General features: G+C 43.6%; 1 protein-coding gene and 1 pseudogene across 1 annotated transcript in view; both read left to right on the top strand.

Moving 5' to 3' along the window:
* Window positions 1-17,858, top strand: part of LOC108542077 (ribosomal RNA small subunit methyltransferase NEP1-like) — a 103,425-nt pseudogene that overhangs the window by 42,156 nt on the left and 43,411 nt on the right.
* Window positions 3,951-17,858, top strand: part of TIAM2 (TIAM Rac1 associated GEF 2) — a 217,932-nt gene continuing 204,024 nt past the window's right edge. Inside the window, exon 1 of the mRNA XM_017892053.1 lies at window positions 3,951-4,035. The gene's annotated coding sequence lies outside the window, so the exon portion shown is untranslated. The remainder of the gene's footprint in view (window positions 4,036-17,858) is intronic.

Here is a 17,858-nt window from a genome sequence, read left to right as displayed (position 1 = left end):
TGGGGGATGGTGGGGGGGCTCTTTATTTGTTTTTTGTTTTTTTTTTGAGACGGAGTCTTGCTCTGTCACCTAGGCTGGAGTGCAGTGTCATACTGTCGGCTTACTGCAAGCAAGCTCTGCCTCCCAGGTTCATGCCATTCTCCTGCCTCAGGCTCCCGAGTAGCTGGGACTACAGGCACCCGCCACCACGCCCGGCTAATTTTTTGTATTTTTAGTAGAGATGGGATTTCACCATGTTAGCCAGGATGGTCTCGATCTCCTGACCTTGTGATCCGACCACCTCGGCCTCCCAAAGTGCTGGGATTACAAGCGTGAGCCACCGCGTCCGGCCATGTCAGGGGCTCTTTAAAAAAAAATACAAAAAGATCTTTCTTCTGTAACTTCTACAAGAACATTTGTGACTGCATTGTTGGGGCCCTTCCCAGAACCACAGGAGGGGCCCTGAAGCTTAAGCTTCGTGAGTTTAATGTAACTTGTCTCTTCCTAAATAAGAGGCAGAATAAAGCAGGATGTGCCTATGGCAAACTGCATACTTCCTCTAAGCTTTATGCTCAGAAGCAAAAAGAGTTGGAAAAGTGTTACATTCAGAAGACTTGACAAGTAGCTAGAAAGCGCCTAGGCGTGGAAAATGCTTTATGCAGTTGAAACTCAACTATAGTTCCTGTTCAATGTAACCATTTTTTCCAAACTTCAATTTGGCAATAATTTGTACTGTAATTTGTTATTACAAAGCGACCCTTGACTGAAACCAATTAACTTTGAATTTCTTGCCTAGACTGTTACATTACGAAGTTTTAGAGGCATTTTCTGAGAAATTATATTAAATTTCCATGTTAATCAGGACCTTGAGGTATCCTTGTGTCAAAGAAGATGCATAATCTTCTCTTCTTTGGCAATTACTTTCTCATCTTTCCCCCCTCTCTGATTAGTCTTCATATCTGTTTCCCTATTCAGATCAATACTTCATCAATCAGGGATTAGAATAATCTCATTACCTATGGGAATTCTTCCGTGTGGCTCAGGGCTGTAATGGAGCTGTTAGGGGAGCCATTATCATTGAAAGCACCACTTAGTGACCAGATGGCCTCATTGGAAGAAACTTGCCCAATGTCAGGGAAGAAGACATTTCATGAGGTCTAATGGCCTAACACAAGCTGAGTAGGCAAGAGTGGAATCCTGGTTTTGGTGATGGTGGTGCTTTGTTTTATCTTAAGCAAGAGCACAATTCTTTTTTTTTTTTTTTTTTCTTTTTGAGATGGAGTCTCACTCTGTCTTCTAGGCTGGAGTGCAGTGGCACGGTCTCAGCTCACTGCAACCTCTGCCTCCCAGGTTTGTGCGATTCTCGTGCCTCAGCCTCCCGCATAGCTGGGACTACAGGTGTGCGCCACCACACCAGGCTAATTTTTGTATTTTTAGTAGAAATGGGGTTTTACCATGTTGACCAGGCTGGTCTCAAACTCCTGGCCTCAGGTGATCCACCTGTCTTGGCCTCCCAAAGTGCTGGGATTACAGGTGTGAGCCACCCTGCCCGGCCAAGAGCACAGTTCTTTGTTTTGGTAGGAAAAATAGAGCTACTGGAAGTAAAATAACAGGTTTTCATATCATGAAAATGATGGCAAAAGTCAAAGAATGAGTGTCATTGTTTGTCATAGCAGAATTTCTTATAATGAGGGAGCTGGGTGCTTGTAATGCCTGATGGAGCGAGGGCAGCCACCATTCAGGGTTTTCAGCTCAGGCAAGTTCCCTATTTTTTTGGATGTAGATTTCAGTGTCCACACTGCCCATTGTTCTAAGTGCCAGTGGGGCTCTTGGATATGCTTGCCAAACTCATTGGCTTCTTGGACAAAGCCAGAATTTGAATCCTAAATTAAAGGTGAAAAACAAGTCTCTAAACTCATTAAGCTCCATTACCATTCCAGTGGGGCTTTTATACAGTTTCTGACCACTTGAATTATAGAAAATGATTGAAAATTTTGGTTTTTTTTCCCCAGGGGTTGGGGGAAAACTTTATAAAACTTGTTCATATTTGTGGTGAATTGAAGCCTCCTCTGCTTATTTTAGTCCTTGGAGAAATGAGATTAAATGGGGTTCAAACTGTGTTTTCTAAGTGTGACAGTCATTTCCATGGGTTTGAATTTTGCCAAATTATTTTTGGCTGGCTCCATACTCACTCCAAAGACAAAGGGTGTGGTGGAAAAAGCAATATTGAGAACGAGTAAAACAAGGAGGAATTCTGTATTGTTCTGAATTTCTGAGTGTAATCAGTGAAAGAAAAAGGAATTAAAAAAAGAAGAAAGCCTTATAAAAGATAGTTGTCATGTTCATGTCAGTTTTGATTTGATCACAGCTGTTTATAGACAGATGCCTAAAATTCATGAACTTTATTACCCGTGAATACTTGGTAAAAAATCTTTAGCCCTAAGTTCTTAAAACACTTTAGTTAAAACACGAAAAATAAGATTTGTTTTACGAGCTTCTCCGTAGGTTTTCCCTCTTCATTTGAGGTCTTCATTGTGCCAGTGCGATGTAGACCCCATTAAGTCAGTTTGGAAATTTTTATTTTTAGCATGAAAGGAAAATAAGTGGTCTGCTGGCACCTACTTGCTTTCAGATAAATTAGCAAATAGCCTTAGTTGAAACAGTTTTGTATTGGAATCTGTTCCCTCACTCTGGCAGGCTGGCCCAAAGCCAGTGTTAGTTTTACTCTACTTCTCATCCTCCAACCAGACTTTTTTTTTTTTTTTTTTTTTTTAGATCTTTGAATGTTTGTTCTTCATGGGAGAGGAAAGCCTTTTCCTGTGGCCTCTTGGCTGGTGTGCTCTGGTCCTATTTTAGGGGTAGTGGACTGTTGCACCCAGTCCCTTTCAGGCGGTTGCCTCAGGTATCACTGTCCTCATTCAGTTATACTACTGCAGACCCGCCCCAGGAAAAACACAGGTTCTTCCTGGAGCCCAGACTAGAAGCCTGTCTTCCAGGGCTTGGTGCGTTTGGCCTCTGCAACTTCCAAAGTCCATCCCTTAGTTTAAATTGCAAGTAGGGGCTGGGCACGGTGGCTCTGGCCTATAAGGCTGAGGCAAGCAGATCACCTGGGGTCAGGAGTTTGAGACCAGCCTGGGCAACATGGCGAAACCCCATCTCTTCTAAAAATACAAAAATTAGCTAGGCATGGTGGGACCTGTAGTCCCAGCTTACTCGCAAGGCTGAGGCAGGAGAATCATTTGAACCCTGGAGGCGGAGATTGCAGTGAGCTGGGATTGCACTGCTGCAGTCCAGCCTGGGTGACAGAGCGAGACCCCGTCTCAAATACATAATAGTAAGCAGGATCCATAGGTCAATCCATTCTGTCAGGGAACTTAAGGAGATGAAAATTGTAAACATTTTATGGTGTACAATGTACTGTGTATACACACACACACACACACATTGTAGAGTGGCTAAATAATATATGCGTTACCTCAAATACTTATTTTTTGCTGTGAGAGCATTTAAAATCTACTCTCTTAGCATTTTTCATGTATACAACACATTGTTAGTAACTGTAGTTTTCATGTTGTACAGTAGAGCTCTTGAACCTAGTCCTCCTGTCTAATTGGACTTTTCTGTTCTTTGAGCGACATCTCCTCAATCTTCCCACCCTCCAGCCTCCCTCAGTTACTTTCTAGAATAGTAGTAGTAATCAACATGATAATTACTTCTTTGTGAGCCCCTGCTGAGTGCCGGTTGCTATTTTCAAGGTCTTCATTTGCATAATTTTATTATGACACTGGGGGGAATGCATTATGACCTCCGAGATGCAGGTGAGGAAGATGAGATTCCAAAAGGATAAGAAACTTACTCAGAGTCACACAGATGGGAAGAAGCTGGAAGTGGATTTAAATCAGGTTCTGCTGACTCTGCACTCACCTGCTGCCCTCTGTGCCTTCCACAGAGCCAAGGGGCTTTTAGAGATCATCTCATCCAGGGGCTCTCAGCGCTGGCTACACATGAGAATCGTCTGTGGAGTTTAAAACAAAGTTGCCCTTGGTCTCCTTCTAGGTCAGTTAATCAATCTCTAGAGGGGCCAGGTGTGGTGGCTCATGTCTGTAATGCCAGCACTTTTGGGAGGCTGAGGTGGGAGAGATCACTTGAGTCCAGGAGTTCGAGACTAGCCTGGGCAACCTAGTGAGTCCCTGTCTCTACCAGAAACAAAACAAACTTAGCCAGGCATGGTGGTGCGTACCTGTAGTCCTGTCTACTCAAGAGGCCGAGGCAGGAGCATTGCTTGAGCCCAGGAGTTTGAGGCTGCAGTAAGCAGCGATTGTGCCACTGCACTCCAGCCTGGGAGACAGAGTGAGACTTTGTCTCAAAAAAAAAAAAAAAAAAAACTCTAAGGCAAGGATCCAGGCCCTGCTATGTTTTAGGAGTCCCCCAGGTGATTCTGCCATGCGCCTAGGGTGGTCTGGTTCCAATCTTTCAGTTTTCAGAAGAATCTGAAGCCCATTAATTTCTTCCAGTTACAAGCAGGGACTTGACCCTAGATCTCTGACAGCTCCCTTGGTCTTTTCTTATTCCTGACAATCAAGTCTAGATACAGGAAACTTCATCCGAGAGGCTTCTTACCCCATAGTATGCACATGCCACTGGGTACCTGAGGGCCATGGCATAGTTTTGAAGGATTGCAGAAAATCAGATGGTTGTAATACGATCTTGTGGATATTGGCCAAAACATGAATATGTTACAGTAAATGTGAAGCATGCCTTAGATTATATCCCTATATATGTTCACAAATGTAATAGTAGTTTGTATGATTCTTCCTGCTTGCTAGTTTGTTCACATATCTGTCATCATCAACATAGCTGGGGAAAGTTTCACTGTTTTTCACAGAAGATAAGTACAAGAGGTTACTCGTCCTGCCCAATCACACAGGTTGTTCCTGGAGCCAAGACTAGAAGCCAGGTGTTCTCATTCATGGTTTGGTTCTCTTGCCACAGGACCACACAGCTATCTTTGATTTTAAGACACGTAATAGGACCATACTGAAGAGCCCTTTTGAGTGTAGAGACGACCATTGAGGATGCTGCATTCATACAACTGGACTGTTTTTTATTCGTTTAGCTGAACCGTGTCTGAACATCTTTGGTCAGCTGGGGAGACTTTCTTCATGTATAGTTTTTCTTCTCTTCCCATTGTGGTCTTAGTTAGCTGCTTTTGAAACTCATCTTGTGGCCGGGTGCAGTGGCTCATGCCTCTAGTCCCAGCACTTTGGGACGCAGAGGCAGGCAAATCACGAGGTCAGGAGTTCCAGACCAGCCTGGCCAACATGGTGAAACTCTGTCTCTACTAAAAATAAAAAAATTAGCTGAGTGTGGTGGCAGGTGCCTGTAATCCCACCTACTCTGGAGGCTGAGGCAGAATTGCTTGAATCCTGGAGGCAGAGATTGCAGTGAGCTGAGATCGCACCACCACACTCCAGCCTGGGCGACAGAGCAAGACTCCATCTCGAAAAAAGAAAAAAAAAAGAAACTCATCTTGTACCTCCGAATATATTATCCGTCTCTATTAACTTTGTGCTTTGGTCTCTGTTTTTTCAGTGTTATCTTTCAGATCACAGCTTTGGTATTTAGCATGGTGCATTTTTTATTTCTCCTATCCATTGGTGTTTCTTTTCAGCAATCATTTTAAATTTCTTTTTTTCTTTTCTCTTATTGAAAGCCCTTTTCTTTTTTTTCTTTTTCTTTCTTTCTTTTTTAAGTTGTCTTTTGTCCCATAAATGGTTTCCTTTGTTCTATTTATTCATTATGGCCATTTTCTTTCATATTCTGGGTTTTCCTCAAATAAGTTGTGATTTTATAGGTGGTTGGTCTGTTTTAATGAATTAAGAACTCCATAGATAAATTGGGAGGGTTCCCTTTGATTTTCTCTGTAGTTGTAGACTTTCCAAAATAGGGCTGTGTGAGTAGCAGGCAGACCCTTCTTGCCTCTGCGGTGGTTGAAGACACCGGGTGGTGCCACAGTGCTTTTACCCCTGTGGGGAGCCGCCCTTTGCGAGGAGGTTCAGAACTACCCTTAACTCTTCTCCAGCTTTCTCACTTACATGTTTTTCTTGGGCATAGTACCCTTTTTTTTTTTTTTTGGTTTTAGCCATAGCCAGTGGGTACAACCCACTGTTGTGGCGCCCAGCTTTAAGGGTTCTGTTTTAAGGTGGTAGAGGGGGGGCGGGCAGGAGCTAGCAGGGAAGGGCATTGCAGGGCTCAGCCCTTCTGTTTGTAGTTACCGTTCATCACCCTGTGACTGCCCCACTGCCTGCTCCCACGCCCTTGCCTTTGACTCAGAGTTTGACACCAACACTCCCGTAGAAGGAGGTCTCTCACCTCTTGAGGTTAGGGCTGTGGTTTTCCGTCTTGTCTTTGCTGTTGGTATGATTTTATCTGCCCCCTCTTTTCTAAGATTTCCTCAAAGTTTCTGGTTCACTGCTGGCTTTTCTTCCTGTTTCCAACATTGCTGTTTGTTTTGTTTTCTTTCTTTAAGGTAATTGTTTTCCTTGTAATTTTATGGCTAGCCTGGGAGGAAGGGCACTCTTTGCTGTCTTTTGTTTGTTTGTTTGTTTGTTTTTGAGATGGAGTCTCACTCTAGCACTCAGATGGAGTGCAGTGGCGTGATCTCGGCTCACTGCAGCCTGTGCCTCCCAGGTTCAAGCGATTCTCCTATCTCAGCCTCCTGAGTAGCTGGGACTACAGGCATGTGCCACCACGCCTGGCTGATTTTTGCTTTTTTAGTAGAGACGGGTTTCGCCATGTTGGCCAGACTGATCTGGAACTCCTGACTTCAGGTGATCCATCCACCTCAGACTCACAAAATGCTGGGATCACAGGCATGAGCTACTGCGCCTGGCCCTTTGCTCTATCTTAACAGACAGGGAGAATTGGAGCACAAGGAGCCTGCTCACATACTGTTCTGGGATTTGGCTTCCAGGAGCTTCTGTGCTTCTCTGGGAACTCTCTCCTGATCCCTCTGTGCCTCTCTCGGGGGGATAGAGAGACGTTACTACCTGTAGGAGAGGCCACCTGTCCGTGTGGCAGCTGCCCCTCCCGGGCTTGCCACTGCCTCTTGGGTTTTGATTTGCTGCTGTTGTTTATTCTTGTTGGAAGCTCGGTGTGAGATGGGAGATGCAGGTAGGAATTGGAGAAGTTTGCAGATACATCTGTGGAGATGCCTTTTATTCAGATTTGTGAAGATGTATGTTTGGGGTAAGGAAGCGAATGGGAAAGAGTTGAGGAGAATTCCCAAGTTTCAGGTTTGGTCTGGGGTCAGGACAGAAAACATCTTCACGTGTGCTTTTTTAATCCCCTCTATGCAGTGTTTGTTCCCCTCAGCATCTCCTTGTCCCAGACTCATCCAGAAGGCAGCAGCCCCTGATTGTCCAGCACCTGAAGTTCCTTTTTTTTTTTTTAATTTTACTTTTTTGAGATGGAGTCTCACTGTCGCCCAGGCTGTATGTAGTGCAGTGGCGCGATCTTAGTTCACTGCAACCTCCACTCTGCAACCTCCACCTCCCCGGCTCAAGCACTTCTCCTGCCTCAACCTCCCAAGTAGCTGGGATTACAGGCACACGCCACCACACCTGGCTAATTTTTATATTTTTAGTAGAGATGGGGTTTTACCATCTTGGCCAGGCTGGTCTCAAACTCCTGACCTCAAGTGACCCGCCCGCCTTGGCCTCCCAAAGGGCTGGGATTATGTGTGTGAGCCACTGTACTTGGCCGCACTTGAAGTTCTTTAAGCCCTAAACTTGACCTAGTGAGGAGGAGAAATCCTGTTGCCACACCACCTCTTCTTTCTTCTCACAAACCTTCAGAAAAGCCCATTGATGTCTTGGAACACCCTGTTTAAAGAGGACAGGAAGTACTTTCCCTTCTAAGGCAGAGAGAGAGGGAGCAGAAGACTTACGTGAGGACCCCCAGGTGCTTCCACTACTTTCTCTCCCTTCACTTCAGGGAGGGAAACAAGGAACAAACGGGGAACTTGCCAGTGAATGCAAAAGGGTATAGGCTCTGCCAATGCGAACCGTTGGGCCCTGTAGAACTCAATGGCAAGCACTGATGTCAGTGGGTCTCAGCAAGGTTATTTCATTTTATTTTATTTATTTATTTATTTTTTGGAGACAGAGTCTTGCTGCCGCCCAGGCTAGAGTGCAGTGGTGTGATCTTTACTCACTGTAACCTCTACCTCCCGGGTTCAAGTGATTCTCCTGCCTCACCCTCCCAAGTAGCTGGGATGACAGGTGTGCGCCACCACAGCCGCCTAATACTTATATTTTTTGTAGAGACAGGGTTTCACTGTATTGGCCAGGCTGGGGTTTCAAATGCCTAACCTCAAGTGATCCTCCCGACTTGGACTCCCAAAGTGGTGGGACTATGGGTGTGAGCCAATGTTCCTGCCCTATTTTTTTTAATTTTAAAAAATTATTTTTATTTTGTAGAGATGAGATCTCACTATGTTGCCCAGGCTGGTCTTCAGCAATCCTCCCGCCTTGGCCTCCCAAAATGTTGAAATTATAGGCGTGAGCCACCATGCCTGGCCAAGGGTCATTTTAAAATTTGGATTGTATATTTTGCCACTGTCCTTTGTAACAAGATATTGTTTGGAGCAGAACATAAACAGAGAAGAAAACAGCAAATGAGTAAACAAGGCTGAAAGGACAAGTGTGGCCATGAGAGGAAGAGGACAGAGCAAGAGAAGGGAAAATGGGGGTCAGGGGTGTCCTGGGATGAAGAAGTCAGGATTCGGCCCAGAGTGGCAGGCCTGGTGGCTCGAGGATGAGGAAGGTGGCGTGAAGGAGACTCAGGAGGCAGCATTAGGACTGTGGGAGAATTTGGTTTGAAATATTCCAGAATAATATTTTCATAGTGTGGTCAATGGTGCAACAAAGAAATAAACTCAGTGCATGTCTGAACAGAAGGAGATCTTGAAATCCTCAATCCACTCTTTGTTTTTTGTTTTATTTTGTTTTGTTTTGAGATGGAGTCTCACTCTGTTGCCCAGGCTGGAGTGCAGTGGTGCAATCTCGGCTCACTGCAACCTTTGCCTCCTGGGTTCAAGCAATTCTCCTGTCTCAGCCTCCTGAGTAGCTGGGACTACAGATGCATGCCACCATGCCCGGCTAATTTTTGTATTTGTAGTAGAGACGGGGTTTCACCATATTGGTCAGGCTGGCCTCGAACTCCTGACCTCAAGTGATCCACCCGTCTCAGACTCCCAAAGTGCTGAGATTACAGACGTGAGCCACCATGCCCAGCCTTAATCCACTCTTTGAAAGGGGGCACGGCCCCCATTTAAACACAAAACCAGAGGCTGTGCTTTGATTCAAACCTGGCTGCCAAGTGCACATGCGGAAGTGGGCTGGGGCCTTTTATCATGTGACCTCCAGGAACTCTTGCCACGGATGTGGAGCACAGTGAGAGCCATTGCTGCTTGTCACCTTCCTGAGTGAGAAGGTTCGATGGTCTATGTCTTCCGTGGAGGCCAGGAGGGAGTGTGTCTTCACAGAAAGCTGGTTCTGCAGGTTGTTCATACCTGGACTTTATTGCAGTCTTAACATAAAATTAGATAATGGAAATTGGCTCTGTTTAGTCTGTTTTCCTAATTTTTGCCCACTGAGTTGCCAAGCTTGCTCATTAGCAATGGGTCATTAGTGCTGTAGTCACTGTGTGACTTGGCTGGTTCTGGAAAGTTTGTCTAACTTTACTTGCAGCTAAGTCTTGGCATGCCTGTTGCATTAACAGCGGCTAACCTTATTCTGAGGATACATTTTACCAGCCTGTTCTCACCCTCTGTTTCATAATTGTTAAAACGGTTCTAATTTGAAATAATAGCAGTCCTTAATTAAGAAAAACTTGGAGTAAATGGTTAGTTAGAAAGGAAAATAGGGTAGTTGACTTCAGGGCAAGCAAGATACTTTCATTTAAAATTTTCCTTTTAAATTACAAAATATTTTTTTTTCCAGAAAAGAATGTGGTAGTTATAGGCAAAAATGTATCTGAAATACATGTCATGATAAGAGAAATAGCACCATGATGAAAGTTTGAGTTGGATAAAAGGTGAGTAGTTGTTGACAGTCTTAGCAACAGGACTTTTCCAGCTCACCCTCTCTCTGAAAGTTAAGAGAGTACAAATATTATTGCTTTAGGTTCAGAGTAAGTGAGGCTGAAATTAAAATTCTCAGAAGGTAAGAAATTTCATTTTTTTCTCATCACATAAAATGGATCCTCCTGGTAATAATTTATCTCAATATTTATTTTTGTTTTTTCAGTAATTGATTATGACATTAGAATTTAGACAGTATTGGCAAGATGACCTTTGCTGATTTTAATATTTGAGGTTTCAAGATATTTATTTATTTTGTTGTATTTATTTTTGAGACAGAGTCTCGCTCTGTCACCCAGGCTGGAGTGCAGTGACACGATCTCATCTCACTGCAGCTTCTGCCTCGCAGGTTCAAGTGATTCTTGTGCCTCAGCCTCCTGAGTAGCTGGGATTACAGGTGTGCACCACCATGCCTGACTAATTTTTGTATTTTTAGTAGAGACAGGGTTTCACCATGTTGGCCAGGCTGGTCTCGTGACCTCAAGCGATCCACCTGCCTCAGCCTCCCAAAGTGCTGGGATTACAGGTGTGAGCCACCACACCTGGCCTCAAGATATTTAAAATCAAAACACTGACTTTGTAGCTGGTGCTGGCCTAACTTTTTGAGGGAAGGTCTTGTGAAGAACAGTATTCTAAGCTATAGGTGTCAAACCACATCCTTCTGCTGACTTCTTTCATTTATGGATCATGTCACCATCTCAAAAAATTAGTCATGGTCTGGATATAGACTGAGATAATCCTTTTGAAAAGAAAGAAACACGGTATCAGGAGCCTGAGCTCCCGTCTGCTTACTGGAAGGGGCACACCTGCAGCCAAGCAAGAGCCTGGGAGGCTGTGTGCTTTCCTAGCCTCTGATTTCCTTGCAGTGACCTAAGAAGCTTCGTGGTCAGCCCCATTGGCCAGAGATCCTCAAACACTGTTCCACGCAGTCCGTGATTAGGTCTTCAGTGAGTGAGTGTCTATGGGTGAGCCTTTCTGCTTTTACAGTGGTGTCTTTTTCTAAATGTACAACTTGGCTCTTATTTGAATTAGTGTGGGCATCTATTTTATTCCTTACCCAGATGTCCCATTCTAGTCAGTCTTGCTGCCTGGACCTATTCCTTAGCGTCCCCCACCTCTCTTGGGCATTGTTTTATTCATTGGTCTATTTAATCACCATAGTTGTTCTCAAGATGTAACAGAATTTTATCAACTTCAGTTCTCTTCATTTCTTTTTCTGCATCCTGAGTTAAATAATTCAAGTGTTTGACACAGAGCAAAGGGAGTGGAAAGAAGGTGGCCCTGACCTGTACCTAGTGGGCCTGGAGCAACGAGAAGCTGGTTTTTTGGTTCCGATTGAGGACAAGCTGGGAAGTAGGGGAAGGTTTGACATGGCAAGTCTAAGAGAGTAGGTGGAAAGCAAACATGGAAATGGAAGTATTTAGTCTCCAGTGGAGAATAAGAACAACAGAGAGGGTGGGTCTCAGAGGCCAAGCCCAGAAGGCACAGTGCATAACGGAAAGGGAGAGCCTTGTGCGGAGCTTGCGCCCTGGGAGCAGAGCCTGCTTACTCCCATCCGTGGGTGCCCGTGATTTGCATGCATCACACCTTCTGGGTACAGTATCAGGCCCAATACATTTGTTACTTTGAATCTTTTCAACATTTCAAGGTAGGTTTTATTCTCCACATTTATTTTCCTTAGAGAAGGAAAGAATCTGAGTAACTTGCCCAAGGGTAAAAATGCGCTGTTAATAATGAGTAGGCCAGGACGGAGACCCAAATCCACCTGGTTCCAAAACCTTCATTCTTTCTTCTAAGCCATCGTGTTTCCTGTAAGTCTACTTGCAAGATGTTTTTGGCCTAAAATGCCCTCTTGTTTGGCTGTGGCTCTTATTTTTTTTGAGACGGAGTTTCACTCTTGTCACCCAGGCTGAAGTGCAATGGCGCAACCTCGGCTTGCTGCAACCTCCGCCTCCTGGGTTCAAGCAATTCTCTTGCCCCACCCTCCTAAGTAGCTGGGATTACAGGCGCCTGCTACCATGCCAGGCTAAGTTTTTTATTTTTAGTAGAGACGGGGTTTCACCATGTTGGCCAGGATGGTCTCAAACTCCTGACTTCAGGCAATCTGCCCGTCTAGGCCTCCCAAAGTGCTGGGATTACAGGCGTGAGCCACTGAGCCTGGCCGGCTGTGGCTCTTTTCTAACAAATGATTTCTGAAATCTCCCCTCTTTTAAAGACCTTAACAAACGTTTAAAATGAGGTAACAGTTTCCCCAAGCCTGTTCTATTTAGAGGTAGCTCCCAAAACTCACCTAGCAGTTACCATTATGGAAAGTTGATCTCCTTTAGTACTTGTTACCTGTAGTCTCTGTGGGAAGGATGAAGAGGTAAGTGGGAAGAGAAGAGAAGGTCAGTGGGAGAAGAATGTGTTAACTATTTAGTGCTGCTATACATACTTCATCAAGATGCACAACCAAAGTGCAGAATCTAATAAAACCACCAAGGAGTTATCTATTGTGATTGTACTTTTACTTGTACTGTTAGCATAATATCAATGATGTATTTTAGGTGGCAAAATAATATTTCATATTAACATACAATTTGAAATTATATTCAAGTTACTTGATCTATTAGTTATAGGCAGAACTCTGATATCCTGATTGTCTCCTGATTATGCTTAATAAACTCTGAACAACCAAAGGATTAAGAAATTGATAGCCTGGGCTGTCACAGTGGCTCACGCCTGTAATCCCAGCACTTTGGGAGGCCAAGGTGGGCTGATCATTTGAAGTCAGGAGCTCGAGACCAGCCTGGCCAACGTGGTGAAACCCTGTCTCTACTAAAAGTACAAAAATTAGTTGGGCATGGTGGTGCGTGCCTGTAATCCCAGCAACTTGGGAGACTGAGGCAGGAGAATCACTTGAACCCAGCAGGTGGAGGTTACAGTGAGCCAAGACTGCGCCAGCACCAGTGCACTCTAGGCTGGGAGACGAGGGCAAAACTCCATTTCAAAAAAAAAAAAGAAAGAAAGAAAGAAAGAAAGAAATTGATAGCCTGATATGCAACATAGGAAAATCTCTCTTCTCTGTGATGTGATTAGCCATACGTTTTATGGTAGAAGTAAATCTTAGGAAAATATTCCATAAGTTCCATAAATGCTAGGACCATGTTTGTTTTGCTGACTGCTATTAATTTAGAATCTAGGAGAATTGTGTTATTAATGAGTATTTGTTGAATGAATGTGTATGAATAAATCAAATTTGTTTCTAAAAGCAATGTGCAGGGTATATCCTAGTATTGCAGGTTCATTCCAATATTTTGTACTTTTTATGATATAATAGGATAAAAATGGATTATTGTGACTTTGAGCATCCAAAGTACTGAAACATTAAGGAAATATTAATATTTAGAAAGTATGGATGATAAGAATACAAGTATTTATCAAGACATTATAGTAAAGTATATATTTGCAGAGAGAGCAAAGGAGGAAAGGAACAGATAGGTAAGATGGTGGCATTTGGAGGAATTGGGTTTCCGGATAAGGGGGTATGTGGGAGCTCTTTAAGCTGTTCTTGCCACCTCTTTTCTGTTTTTGTCTCGTCATGTTGCATAGGCTGCTCTCGAACTCTTGATCTCATGTGATCCTCCTGCTTTGGCCTCCCAAAGACTTGGGATTATAGGCATGAACCACTGCTCCCAGCCTATTCTTGCAACTTTTTTTTTTTTTTTGACAATCTTGCCCTGTCGCTCAGGCTGGAGTGCAGTGGTACAATCTCGGCTCACTCAACCTCCCTCTCCCGGGTTTCTCCTGCCTTAGCCTCCCAAGTAGCTGGGATTACAGGCATGTGCCACCACGCCCAGCTAATTTTTGTATTTTTAGTAGAGACGGAGTTTTGCCATGTTGGCCAGGCTGGTCTCAAACTCCTGACCTCAAGTGATCTGCCTGCCTCAGCCTCCCAAAGTACTGGGATTACAGGAGTGAGCCACTGAGCCCGGCCTAGCAAACACCCTCTTGATTATGATTTGTCATCCGTGTTTATCTGCTGTGCAACTCACACTGGTGCAAATAACCTCGCCTGCTGGAGGGTTACACTTTTTATAGTCAGCAGTAAAACACTGTTGGGGTCAGGTGTGGTGATTCTTGCCTGTAATCCCAGCACTTCGGGAGACCGAGGCGGGCAGATCACCTGAGATCAGGAGTTTGAGACCAGCCTGGCCAATATGGTGAATCCTCGTCTCTACTAAAAATTCAAAATCTAGCCAGGCATGGTGGCAGGCACCTGTAGTCCCAGCTGCTTGGGAGGCTGAGGCTGGAGACTCCTCTGAACCTCAGAGGTGGAAGTGGCAGTGAGCTGAGATGGTACCACTGCACTACAGCCTTGGGTGACAGAGCGAAACTGCATCTCACAAACAAAACAAAACAGAAACCACTGTTGGGCTCTGTGAGCCTGGTTATGTGCATCTCCCCTGAGAGGCACTAGTACTCTGTGCACTGATGTCATCTGTCCTCTAATCCTTCTCACCTTACAGGTGACAGCCATGCTCTGGTTGGTGGGGAATTCACTAGGATGATGGCATCCAATGAAGCCTCTTTGATGAAAGCTGCTTTTTAAAGCAATTACTGTCTCTTGGCACCAAGTAATACTCAGCGACAATCTCAGATATAGAAGTTAGGTGAGGGGGAAGAAGGAAATTAGTGTGTGAGAAAGAAGAAAGAGAATTGGGAAATTATTTGGTAGAGGCATGCCATGAGTATTTGCAGGTATGAAAGGGATTTCTATTCTGTAGAAGTACAGAGTGTTTTTTATTTTGTTTTTTTGTTTTTTGTTTTTTTCTTTGAGGCGGAGTCTTGCTCTGTCGCCAGGCTGGAGTGCAGTGGCGCGTTCTTGGCTCACTGCAAGCTCCGCCCCCTGGGTTCAAGTGATTCTCCTGCCTCAGCCTCCCAGAAGTACAGAGTTTTAAAAACTACAGTAATAGAATCATAACATCAAGGATCTGCTGTGATATTGGTCAATAAAGTACTTAAGGTTGTGGCAGTTTGTTGTAAAGTGTCATTTTGGAATGTTCCAGGAGAGGATAGAATATTTGTTTGAGTTTTCATGACATTGGTGAAAGAGAAGGCAGGGATGCACAGCTTAAGGTCTATGATTGAATTATGGACACTGGGTTAATTTCTGTGGTCGACACGCATATTGAGGAAATGATCTGGAATGTTATTTTTCCTAGTTTGTGTGTGTGATGGATGGGAACATGCTGTGGCTGCAGGAAGCCCTGGGACATGATTTTTGGCTGTGGAATTGCAATCTGGAGCCATTTCCTTCACTTGGGGAGTCATTGTTTGGGTGTGTTTTGTGTTACAAGAGATTTGTCTGGATCACTGTTCATTGCAGAACGTAATTCATTAAAACAAGAAGCGTGTGTGTCTTTCTGGGCCATGTATATTGTTGAAGCTTTTGTGTTATTCCTTTTGTGGCACTTGCTGAAATCAAAGTACCATACTATGACAGCAGTTTAAAGATTCCAGCGTCCTCTCACTTGTCACAAATATTATTGTGTTGCTGTACAAAAGTTTTCCAAAGAAAACTAATAAGGGCATGCTGATTACTTGTGAAGTCCGTGAGGAATCCGTTTTAGAAAGCAAGGTTATAGAAGATTGAATAAATATATTTTATTATCATATTGTGTCTTCAGGAACTAAAACAAAATAATTAAAATATTGGCTTCTTGGTATAAGTTTGAGGGTTTATCTTTGGAAATAGGAAATGGCTTTTGGTTTCGTATGTGAGATTTTTGTGCCTGTGCTCCCTTAATGCACATATTTAAACTGTAAAGATCTTTTCTATAAGGAGACAAAAACTGGTGAATGTTAATGAATGAAGGTATTAGAGAGAAAGAAGTGTTTGATAACAAGTTGAGCATCAGGCCAGGTGTGGTGGCTCATGTCTGTAATCTCAATGCTTTGGGAGACCAAGGTGGGAGGATCGCTGGAGGTCAGGAGTTTGAGACCAACCTGGGCAACATAGCAAGAGCTTGGTCTCTCCTAAAAATAAAACACATTTTCAGGCATACTGGTGCACGCCTGTATCCTAGGTACTTGGGAGTCTGAAGTGGGAGGATCCCTTGAGCCCAGGAGTTTGAGACTATATTGAGATGTGATCACGCCACTGCACTCCAGTCTGGGTGACAGAGAAAGAAACCCTGACTCAAAAAGCAAAACAACAACAAAAAAAGAGTTGAGCTTCTATGGCCAGAAAAATATATTCAGAATTAACCATGTTCTTCCAGAGTGTTTCTACTTTGCAAATAGTTTATTAAAACTACCTTTTACTTTTTTTCTGTATGCTCTATGATGCTGTCTAATTGGTTCTAATGGAACTCCTTGTTGTTCTTCTGTCTTTTTTTTTTTTTTTTTGAGACAGAGTCTCACTCTGTCATCCAGTCTGGAGTGCAATGGTGCGATCTTGGCTCACTGCAACCTCTGCCTCCCGGGTTCAAGCGATTCTCCTGCCTCAGCCTCCCAAGTAGCTGGGACTATAGGCGCCTGCCACCATGCCTGGCTAATTTTTGTATTTTTAGTAGAGATTGGGTTTCACCGTGTTGGCCGGGCTGGTCATGAACTCCTGATCTCAAGTGATCCACCTGCCTCGGCCTCCCAAAATGCTGGGATTACAGGCCTGAGCCACCAGGCCCGGCCCTTTTTGTTCTTCTTTTGGGTCCTGGGAATTCAGAGATTTTTTTTTGTTTGCACCTGCTTGTTTCCTGTATCCGCGTCTTACTCTTCTGCCGTTTTCTTGCACTCTGACCAATGACAGTATAATGATACCATCCATTTATCTCTTGACCAACTTATTCTTTTAATAAACTTTTTATTGTAGAACTATTTTAGATTTACAGAGTTCTTGCAAAAAATAGTATAAAGAGTTTCTGTATAATCCATATCCAGCTTCCCCTATTATTAACATCTTATTATAGTATATTCATTATAATAAATTAACCAATATTGATACCTTATTATTAACTAAAGCCCATATTCGATTCTCATCGAATGTCCTTTTTCTGTTCCAGGAGCCCATCCAGCATATCATATTACATATAGTCATCATATCTCCTTTGCTTCCTCTTAGCTGTTACAGTTTCTCAGACTTTTCCTTATTTTTGATGACTTTGACAGTTTTTGAGGAGTATTAGATGGTTTGCTAGTAGAATGTTCCTCAGTTTTCTTTTCTTTTCTTTTTTCTTTCTTTCTTTTTTTTTTTTTTGAGATAGGGTCTTGCTTTGTCATCCAGACTGGAGTGCAGTGGCACAGTCTTGGCTCACTGCATCCTCTGCTTCCCAGGTTCAAGCAACCCTCCTAACTCAGCCTCACGAGTAGCTGGGACTATAGGTGCATGCCACCACACCCAGCTAATTTTTATTATTATTATTTTTTAAATTAGAACTGGGTTTCACCGTGTTGCCCAGGCTGGTTTTGAACTCCCTAACTTAAGCGATTTGCCTGCCTCAGCCTCCCAAAGTTTTGGGATTACAGGCATGAGCCACTGCAGCTGGCCACCTCAATTTTCTGATTAAACTGGGCTAATATGTTTTTGAGAAGACCACAGTGGTAAAGTGCCATTGTTTTCATGTGATATCAGAGGTGCATACTATTAATATGATTTGTCACTCTTGATGTTAATCTTGATCATTTGATTTAAGGTAGTATTTGTCGCATGTTTTCTACTGTAAAGTTACTCTTTTTCTTTCCATAATGTACTTTT

The sequence above is a fragment of the Rhinopithecus bieti genome, unplaced genomic scaffold (assembly GCF_001698545.2).
Source record: "Rhinopithecus bieti isolate Rb0 unplaced genomic scaffold, ASM169854v2 scaffold_1583, whole genome shotgun sequence".
NCBI lineage: Eukaryota > Metazoa > Chordata > Mammalia > Primates > Cercopithecidae > Rhinopithecus > Rhinopithecus bieti.
The sequence above is the reverse complement of the archived record's forward strand: the minus strand, read 5'-3'. Positions and strand labels throughout refer to the sequence as shown.